Below are 10611 nucleotides of genomic sequence, written 5' to 3'. Positions count from 1 at the left end.
CCTCGGGATAAACCCTGAGGCAGGCCATAAAAATTATTCCCTTGACTAATAATGAAGCCGGGTATGAGGCTTTGATTTCATGACTCGAACCGGCCCGGGGACTAGACTCTGAGGTCATTGAAATCAAATGTGATTCCTAACTGGTAGTAAATTAGGTATACGGGATCTTTGACACCAAAGAGGAATGCATGCAACGATATGTGGTTAAAGTCCAGACTTTGCTCGCACGGTTCAGGGAATGGTCAATCACCCACATCCCGAGAGATGAAAATGCAGAAGCAGATGCACTGGCCAATCTGGGCTCATCCACGAAAATGAAGGGATCAGATTCTGGTACGGTCGTACAACTTATGCATTCGATATTGAATGTTGACCGTTATTATGAAGTAAATGTGACCAACTTAGTCTGGGACTGGAGAAATGAAATCATGACTACCTTGAGCACGTTAAATTGCCCGAAGACCCGGAGGCATTCTGGGCACTCTGCGCCAAAGCAGCTCGCTATAGCTTCTGGGGAGGCCAGTTGTATAGAAAGTCATTCCAAGGCCCGTTGGCCCGATGCTTAGAAGCCCCCAAGGCCAATTACATCATGAGAGAAGTTCAGGAAGTAATCTGTGGATATCACTCAGGTGTGGACTCGTTAGCATTAAAATTAGTTAGGGCAGGTTACTACTGGCCCCGGATGGAACAAGACACTAAGGCGTTTGTTCAAAAATTTGACAAGTGTCAACGCCATGCGTCGTTAGTACACCAACCGGCAAAACTACTGCACTCGATATTAACCCCATGGCCATTCATGAAATGGGGGATGGATATAGGCGGTCCGCTGCCATCGGCTCCCGACAAGGTAAGGTTCATTTTGATTTTAACTGATTACTTCTCTAAGTGGGTTGAAGCAGGTCCTTATCAGAAGATCCGCGAGTGCGAAGTAGTCAATTTCTCATGGGAGAACATAATTTGTAGATTCGGAAAACCAAAGGAGATAGTCTGTGATACCGGGCCATAGGTCATAGGTGCAAAGGTCACAAAATTCCTTGAGAATTTAAAAATCAAAATAATCACATCTTCACCATACTATCCGAGCGCGAATGGACATGCGGAGTCGACAAACAAGGTGATCATTCAAAACCTCAAAAAGAGATTGAAAGCATCCAAAGGCAAATGGCCAGAAGAGCTACCAGGAGTTCTATGGGCATACCGGACAACGGCCAAGTCAAGCACGGGAAAGACACCTTTCTCTTTTGTATACGGAGCAGAAGCTCTGATCCCAATGGAAGTGGGAGAACCTACCATGAGATACTTCCGGGCGGACAAAGAAACAAACAACGAAGCATTGCTAGTCAAATTGGAGCTGCTTAACGAACACATGGACTTGGCGGACATAAGGATGGTGGCCCAGAAACAAAGAATGGAAAGATACTATAATCGAAGAGACAATCTCTATTATTTCACAGTGGGAGACTTGGTATTAAGAAAAGTGACTCAAAACACCTGAGAGCTCAATGTAGGGAAGCTGGGTCCGACGTGGGAAGGCCCCTACCGGGTTTCAGCTGTCATTAGGAAAGGATCATATGAACTGGAAAATTGAGACGGAGTAAAATTGCCGAGCAACTGGAATGTGGCACAACTCAAAAGGTATTATTGCTGATGAGCACCGCTTATACTGAAAGTATGTGCTGCACTCTTTTTTCCTTCATTTAGTTTTGTCCCAATTGGATTTTTCTAGCAAGGTTTTTAACAAGGCAGCAACGGTAAGCATACTACGAAGGAAATGCCATTAGCAGAAATAAGACCTTTAAATAACAAGGCATGGAAACAACAAACCACTACGGGATGGTTAGATAGTCTTTGTCTCGATAGCAAAGTTCCTAACGGGAAAAAAAGCTTGCTATCGGACCAAAAGCTATTCGACCGTTCACGAGTGACCCTTCACTACAAGCCACTGGGGGTGGTTAGATAATCTTTGGCTCGGTAGAAAAGTTCCTAACGGGAAACGAAGCTTGCTATTGGACCAAAGATTATCCAACCATTCTCTAGTGGAATCTTCAAAGGAGCAACACTTCCATTATTCCAATTTGCATTATTTGCATTCGAACACTAGGGGGGGTGATATGAGAATACGGCAACCTGGTTGCCATAGAAACCGAGACTACAAAATTCGGGAACAAAAATGTATCATCGGGAATAGGGACTGCGCCGCTAGCCCCGTAGAATCAAGTTGTACAAATTAGCCACAAGTAATAAAAATTTCTTTTCAGCAAAATGAAAGCTTATGCACTTTTTAAGATAGAAGGAATAAAATAAAGTTCTTTTTTTATCTTGTTTCTTGTCCAAACGATGAATTAATTTTATCATTTGAAAGTTAATCTAGTACTTCAAATGTTAGTGCCAGAATGAACAGGAGGTGTCCTCTTTAAGAGCACCATAAACATAAGAGGGCCCTCTCTTATGAAACCCTCACGGTAAAAGGTTGGTTCCGTAAGAGTTTATCCTCGGAACCCAAATGCTATCGGGGAAAAATATACCTGGAGCCTTGCATAATTCGACGCAAAAAAGTAAACTTTGCACAATGCTTAAACGAAAATCACTTTTATATAAAAACGTGCCAAGCAACATAAGTACAAAAATATGAGAAGAAAACAACAAAGGGAAAAGAAAGCAAAAAATTAAACTACTGCATCCCCAGAACTCGGGGGAAGAGAAGTATCTCCCCCCAAGAGAAGTAAGCAGATTTGCCACCGGCTCGGGATCTTGGCCTTTATCATTATCCTATTCAAATTCCTCCTCAGTACCTGAGAACTTAGAACCGGAACTAGAAGAGTCAATTACATCGGGCCGAGCCAGGAGGCACCTTCGGGCGATTGATTCCAGCTCTCGGGCCTTGGCGATTTTGGCATCAAAATCTTTGATGCCTGCTTTGGCCTCTTCTAAGGTTTTTCTCCTCATGCTATACATAGTATGTGTTTTCTCAATAATGAGGGAATCTGCTCGGCACTGGAGTTCTGATTTAAGTTGATCAACCTCGGTCGAAAGTCTATCCCGCTCGGATCTGGTAGCCCTAAAGCTGAGATCAAGGTCACGAATAGTAGAGATATAAACCTTATTGTGTTCCATGACCCTTTTATACTTCTCTATCTAGGCTAGCTTCTCCTCAGCAACAACATCTTCTTTATCGTTAAAGTTCAAGGCTACCTCCATGTTATTCAATCTCTCAGTAGAGGTAACATCGTGCACGGCAGCAGCAAGAACAACATTTTGGACATCATATCATTTAGCCTTGGCTTCTTGAAATTGTACACTTAACTGGGAGGTTTCTTGGCTAAGGGCCATCATTTACTGGTCGCTCTGCTGCAACCGAGCCTCCAACTCACCGGCTTCAGCAGCTTGTGCTTCCAGTGCCGGGAGGCGAGCAACAACTTGGTCCCTCTCAGCCAATAGTTGATCCCGCTTGGACGTAAGCTTTTCTTTATCAAGGTTCAAATTTTGAAGACCCTCGAAAGCAAGGAAGTTGGCCTGCAAAGCAAAAACCCAAGTTAGAAATCCTGTCACAACAAATCAAGAGAAACGGACATAAAATAGAACGAGTACCATACCGCTACTGTGTGCATGTCATTATTTATCATACACTTCCATGAAATTGAGTATATTTTCTTCTTGTCTTTCTCTGAATCCTGCGGCTTTAGGTAATTGGCGAGTTCCACCAGCCAGGACAGTAGATGTCACTCGGTAGAGACTGAGAGGGAGGCACTCCTCTTCCTCTGGGGATCTGCAAAGGGGGGCGAATAGTTGTGCCCAAAATTCCCATGATCTGGGGATAAGGGACATCATTCTCTCTAGTGTCCGCGGCCGGAGGGGGTGATGTAGCAGTTGCTGGTGACGAAGGTATGACCGGCGTGGAAGGAGATGAAGCTGATAGTATTATGGGTTGAGAAGTAGCTGCGGCAAAGGCAGTGCTGGTTGTAGGTTGTTTATCAACCTTAGACGGAAGAGGCCCGGTACTCAACCTCATAGTACCGAGAGTAGCAACTAGGACTGGAAAGGGAGAATTGATTTTCTCCACTAAGTCATGCTCTCCCCAGAGTGTTTGGGCATCATCCTCGGTTGGGGTTATAAGATTTTTAGATTGAGCATTCTGTTGAGCTGATGAAGGCCGTTGTCTCCTTTGTAGGGAAGCCCCTTCATAACTGGCTTCCCCATCATCATCAATCACCATAGTGATAGTGGTTGGCTCGGGTACGTCTTTCTTCCCCTTCTTATTTTTTACCTCGACCGAGGAAGAGCGCGGCCTTTTTGGTTGCTTGCTCTCCGGTCGGGGACTCCGAGAAGAAGCACTTGCACCGGAAGCGGATCAGGTGGCGCCTGTTCGGGTGAAGGCCTCCTTCAGCAACCTTGCAGCCTTTGCGGGATCAGCCAAAACATACTCATCAGGGATGGTAACAGAGACCTGCGGGAGACCTAAATTCAATGGAAAAAGAAGTTAACCAATTCTCTTATACACAAAAATGAGATAAATACAAGATTGGTTTCGCGAGTTAACTTACCATGATTTTTGGCCTCCCACTTGTATTTAGGGCCAGTTCTTTCCACCGACGGGTCTCAGACGTGGTAATTTCAAGAATTTTTAGAACCCACTGGTCCAAACCTTCATCTCTTAGTGGTATCCACCGAGTTGCTGAAATAATAAAAAGAGAAGGATCAGTAACAACATGAAACAACCTTTTTTCAAGAGAAAAGACAGGCTTTAAACTTACGTTTACAAGTCTATGACTCAGGGAAAAATGGAGTTATGGCCGAGATGATATCTGATATTTGGCATATTTTCATATGCTTAGATATTAATTTATTCTCATTTTTACCATTTTTTGGTTATATTTGATATTTATTATACCCAGTTTAATTTGATTATTGAATTTTACACTTATTTGAGTGTTAATGATTAATGTAGGTACTTTGGATAAGAAAATTGGAGCAAATATGTAACGACCCAGCCAGTTGTATCGAGAGTTATAGCCTCGTTTTCCCCATTTCTACTTATTTTTGTGTTATTCAGCTATATTATGTTATATCGGGTTAGTTGGTTCGGGACCAGAGTGGTTTCAGAGTGAATTGAGACACTTAGTCTCTTAAGTAGAAACTTAAGTTGGAAAGGTCAACCGAATGTTGACATATGTGTAAACGATCTCAGATTTGAATTCTGATGGATATGTTAGCTCCGTTAGGTGATTTTAGACTTGGGAGTCCATCCGGAAGGTGATTTGGAGGTCCGTGATAGAATTAGGCTTGAATTGGCGAAATTGGAAATTTGGCGATTTCGGTCGGCAGTGGAAAATTTGATATCGGGGTCGGAATGGAATTATGGAAGTTGGAGTAGGTTCGTGGTGTCATTTGTGATATATGTGCACAATTTGAGGTCATTCGGACGTGGTTTGGTTGGTTTCGGCATCGGTTGCCGAATTTGAAAATTTAGAAGTTCTTAGGCTTGAATCCGAGGGTAATTTGATGAATTGATGTTGTTTTGAGTGATTCGAAGGTTCGACTAAGTTGGTATGTTGATATATGACTTATTGGTATTTTTGGCTGAGGTCCCAAGGGCCTCGGGGTGATTCCGGGTGGTTAACGGATTTGTGGAAGTTGGAATTTGCAGCTAGAGCTGCTGCTTCTACTATTTCCGCACCTGCAGAAGGAAGAGTCGCAGGTGCGAGGCCGCTGGTGCACGTGGGGAGTGCGCAGGTGCGGGCAACGCTGGGCTAGGCAAGATGCGCAGGTGCGATTTGGAGGTTGCATCTGCGAGCCCGCAGGTGCGAAACCTGGGGCGCAGATGCGAAAAAGGGCAATACTGGGCAGGCTTCGCAGAAGCGGAAGAAATGTGCAGGTGCGACGGGTTTGCCGCAGATGCGGAGTCTGGGTGCGTAAGTGAGTTGCGCAGGTGCGCCTCCTTGGACCACAGGTGCGGTCGCGCGGGTTCGAGAAAATGGCCGCAGGTGCGAGACGCCTAGGTAGACGGTACATATTGCACAATTCGCGAATTTTGGTGCATTCTTCACCTTTTTTATTCGGTTTTGGAGCTTTTGGGAGAGATTTGAAGAGGGAATCAAGGCGGTTTCATTGAGGTAAATTACTTGAGCCCTAATACTTGTATATATGCTGATTCTTCGTTGTTTAATTATTGTAATTTGTGAAAATGAGGGGTTAGGGCTTGGAATTGTTGGAGAGTAATTTAAGGATTTGAAGGACCAAACGATGTCGGATTTTGATGAATTTGGTATGGTTAGACTCGTGAGTGAATGATCTTTCCAGTTTTGTGAATTTTTTTGGATTTTGAGACATGGGCCCGGGGGCCGGGTTTGAGCCAATTTCGGGTTTTGGTCTAATTTTGTAGCTTTTCTTGTGGAATTCATTCCATTATTGCGTATTGATGGTGTTGTACTAATTGTGAATAGATTTGGAGCATCTGGAGTCCAAGTCGAGAGGCAAGAGCATTGTGGGTTAGAGATTTGACCAGTCTGAGGTAAGTAACGATTATAAATCTAGTCCTGAGGGTATGAAACCCCGAATTTTGTATCATTCTACTATTTTTAGTGACGCACATGCTAGGTGACAGGCGTGTTGGGGATTGTGACTTGGTCCATCCTGTAGCAACTGTAAAGTTACATACTTTGTTGAAACTATATGATACTTATATGTTTTAGAAAGAGTTTCTGTAAATTGGGCTGAATGCCATGTTTGGGCCTTGCACTAGTGCTGTTTGGACCCTTAGGGGCTTTTTCTTACTATCCTCTCATTGTTTTCGATTGAAAATCTATACTCAGTCATGTTTATACTTGTTTACCGCATAACTCAATTTTATGACTCTATTTTGATGCATATAAATATTTTGGGCCGAATGCCCTGTTTTACTGAAATACCCGAGTGGCTTGAGAGGTTTATGACTGAGTGAGGCCGAGGGCCTGATTTGTGAGGATATTTATGGGATCGGGTTGCACGCTGCAGCATGTTGATATCGGCCGAGGGCCTGATTGTAAGGATGAGTGTGGATCGGGGCTGCCCGCCTGCAGCATACTTTATTATTATAGCACGTGAGTTGTCCGTGCAACACGTAAGTTGTCCGTGTAGATTATAGCACTTGGGTTGAGGGAGCCCCTCCGGAGTCTGTACACACCCCCAGTGAGCGAAGGTACCTACTGAGTGCGAGTGCCGAGTGCCAAGTGCCAAGTGTTGAGTGACTGGGAGGCATGAGTGATTGTAAGGTATGCCCGAGTGGCAAGAGTGATTGTGAGGTATGCCCGAGTGGCAAGAGTGATTGTGAGGTATGCCCGAGTGGCACGAGTGACTGTGAGGTTTGCCCGAGGGGCTGTATATGAGTGATGTTTTACCCGAGGGGCTGTTTATGATTTCATCATTTTGCTCACCTTTGCATTTTGTTTCCTCTATTTGAAAACTGTTGAAAAATATCTTTAATTGATTTTTATTGGAACTGGGTTAAACGAGATGTTTTGATTCAAATCCTGATTTTAAAAGCATGTGGTATTTTACTGAGATTTCCCGATATGAATGTTATATGCTTTATTGCTCGTCACTACTGCTCAGTCTTTATTTATTGTTGTTACTTACTGAGTTGGCGTACTCACGCTACTCCCTGCACCTTGTGTGCAGATTCAGGTGTAGCTGGACACAATAGCGGTTATTGATTATTCTGGTTGCAGATTTTCTTGGAGATAACAAGGTAACTGTCTGGCGATCGCAGCCCCTGCTCTTCCCCCTCTTATCTTCCTCTAGTTATATTTAGCTATTTTCCAGGCTGAGTTAGCCTCGATATTGTTAGACAAATTATAGTACATGATCATGACTAGTGACACCCCGATGTCGGGCTTTTCTTTCTGTACTTTTATTTTGATTTGAACTCATTTACGAAGGTTTTTATGTTAAATGACATTGAAATTATCTTTGAAATGAAAATATCGGTTTGTTTTGGAAATGAGTCGGCTTACCTAGTTCCACGATAGGTGCCATCACGACAGGGGTTAGTTTGGGTCGTGACAAAATATGATAAGTTGGAATCAAAAGCTATGCATCACGTCCACTGCAATGCTGAACTTAGGTAATCATGACAAGCATTGATATTTGTTAAGAATACAAAGTAGAATGAAGACAAATACATGAGAGGACAAAAGGAAAATAATCCATGAATTTAAAAGGTGAAGACATTACCTTAAGTGAAGATTGGAACAGAGGACACCTGGAAGGAATTAAAGACTATTGAAGTAAATGTTAGGTAGAATTTACTTAAGCCTAAAGAGCTAAGAGAGTGACGACAAGAATTGAAAAACGCTAATGCCTCCAGCGCCAGGGCCAGCGTGTCGTGCTGCTCTGGACGCTGGGTAATAGGGTACTTTCCTACTTCGCTAGGGATAAGGTTATTTCGGCCTTACACAGTTTCAAGTCGTATAAAAGGGGTCTTAAACCTAATTTGGAGGATATCTAACATACTTTCAAGGAGAATTCACGTGGGGGAACACACACCACATGTGGAGGAGGCTTCTAACTAGTTTTTCTTCTCTTCTCTTCCTTTAATCTCATAGTTTATTAGTTATAGAGTTTTGGGTTCTACATGAACGTTGTAGTTTGAAGCTTGAATTGTTCTTATTATTTTATCATATTGGTTTATTTATTCAATCGTGCACTTAATTAGTTGATTGCTTGTTCATCAATTGAATACTATCTACAAATATAAGATTGAACCCGGGAGAGGGAATTCTAGATTGCATATAAGATAGAGTAGAGCAAGATCTTGAACTCGAGCATCGGGAATGGATTTGCGGTTAGGATAGGGATATACCTAATCGCCTTGCTTGGATATTATACGAGAATTATTAATGCGTTATTGTTAATCGTAATTCCATAGGAATATAGGCGTTAGGTTAGCTTGAATAGGCGAGTAGTACTTCGGGAGAAGGATACGAGCAATATTAACCCTGTCAATCAATAAACCAGATAAATTAATTAGACTATTTAAGTGAAAAACTCAACTGGATTGTTAGCTAACCCATAGCTCCGGAATATTTTCTCCCATTGAATTCATCTCTAAGATTGCAGACTTGTTTCCTTTAATTTCATAGTTTACAATTCTAGATTAGTTTTAGTTAAATATTCATACTTTAGAAAACTTGCTTGAATAGATTAATTGTCTTAGTTTAATATAGTTGATAGTTAATCACAAGTCCCTGTGGGTATAATATCTGGACTTACAATCCTATATTACTTGTCGACCACGTATACTTGTGTATGCATTTAGGAGCAACAATATCCCTGGCAACAACAACGAACCATTCCATCCATCCACGGTCGTTGTCGTCATCCATGCTGGTGACCAAAGCATGGTGTCCACGTTTGCTAAAGTTTATTACTCCCCTACGAAAAATCTTAGGGGAGTAGAGGTTCATCATGCGAGCCAAGGTGAGCTCTTCATTCGTCTCCTGGCACATCCGCCATAGACATGCTACCGTTCGCCACACCGAAGGGCCCACTTGTACCAAACAAATATGGTATTTGTGGCATAGCTCCAAAATCACGGGGTCAATTCCCCCGCTCAAAGAAAATGCACCCATAGTAAATGGGTACGTATAAACGTATATAAAGCCTTTCTCAGGGAAGGTTACTCGCTCCACCAGTTCGGAGCGATGATGTTCATATCATGGCAATCACAATCCTACTTCACAACAGGAATGCTAGAAGGACGGATGAAAGAAGGGTACACGCCAACAACCCATGTACGAGAATTCGTAGAAGGAAACTTCTCTTCGAATTCCTTGGTTGTGTTGAGTCTTCTGGGAATGATAGTGCTCACTGTAGGGGGGGGGGGTATCATCATTGGTGTTTCTTTGTTTTTAAGAGAACTTGAGTTCTTGGAGGAGGAAGCCATGGTTAGCAGAAGGTAATAAGAGTTATTTGAAGAAGAAGATTAAAGAAGAGTGAAAGCAAGAAAGAGTTGAATGCTAAGAAGTTGAGAGAGTTTGAAGAACTGTGAAGTGTTAAAGAAAAAGAATGAGGCGTATAAGTAAAGAAATAGGCGGCTAAAATCGCGGCCATAATTACTGATAAGTGGGGATTTTGACAGCTTATTAGCACCTTTTAGCTCCCGTTTTAGTCCAAAAATATTGAATTGTGTTCCCGAAACTAATGAAATTATGTAAAATTGTATGAATGCTGGAAGTTTGGTCTCCTGAGATGAAATCCGACTCAAAAAGGAGTGTTTCGAAGTACAAGGCAATAAAGGGCGGAGAAGCACAAATGTGCGATCCGTAGAAGGATTTTTTCGACCGTAGAAGAAATTGCGGACCGCAGAATTCCATCTGCAGACGCAAACCAAGAAGAAATATTTAGCAGAACTTTGCACAAAATGCAGATCGCGATTGAATTGTGCGGCTGGAAAATAAGGCTAAGAGTCGAAGATCAAAAAGTATGCAAAAATACCAAGTCCAGGAGCCTCTTTGAATTGCGGACCATACAAGAATTGTGCGGCCGCAGAACAGTTTCAATGCGGCCGTAGTCCAAAAATGTGCGGTCGCAGAAGATTGCCACGCGGACGCAGTTCAGAAATGTACGGCCGCAGAA

The sequence above is a fragment of the Nicotiana tomentosiformis genome, chromosome 5 (genome assembly GCF_000390325.3).
Source record: "Nicotiana tomentosiformis chromosome 5, ASM39032v3, whole genome shotgun sequence".
In the NCBI taxonomy this organism is placed as follows: Eukaryota; Viridiplantae; Streptophyta; class Magnoliopsida; order Solanales; family Solanaceae; genus Nicotiana; species Nicotiana tomentosiformis.
The sequence above is the reverse complement of the archived record's forward strand: the minus strand, read 5'-3'. Positions refer to the sequence as shown.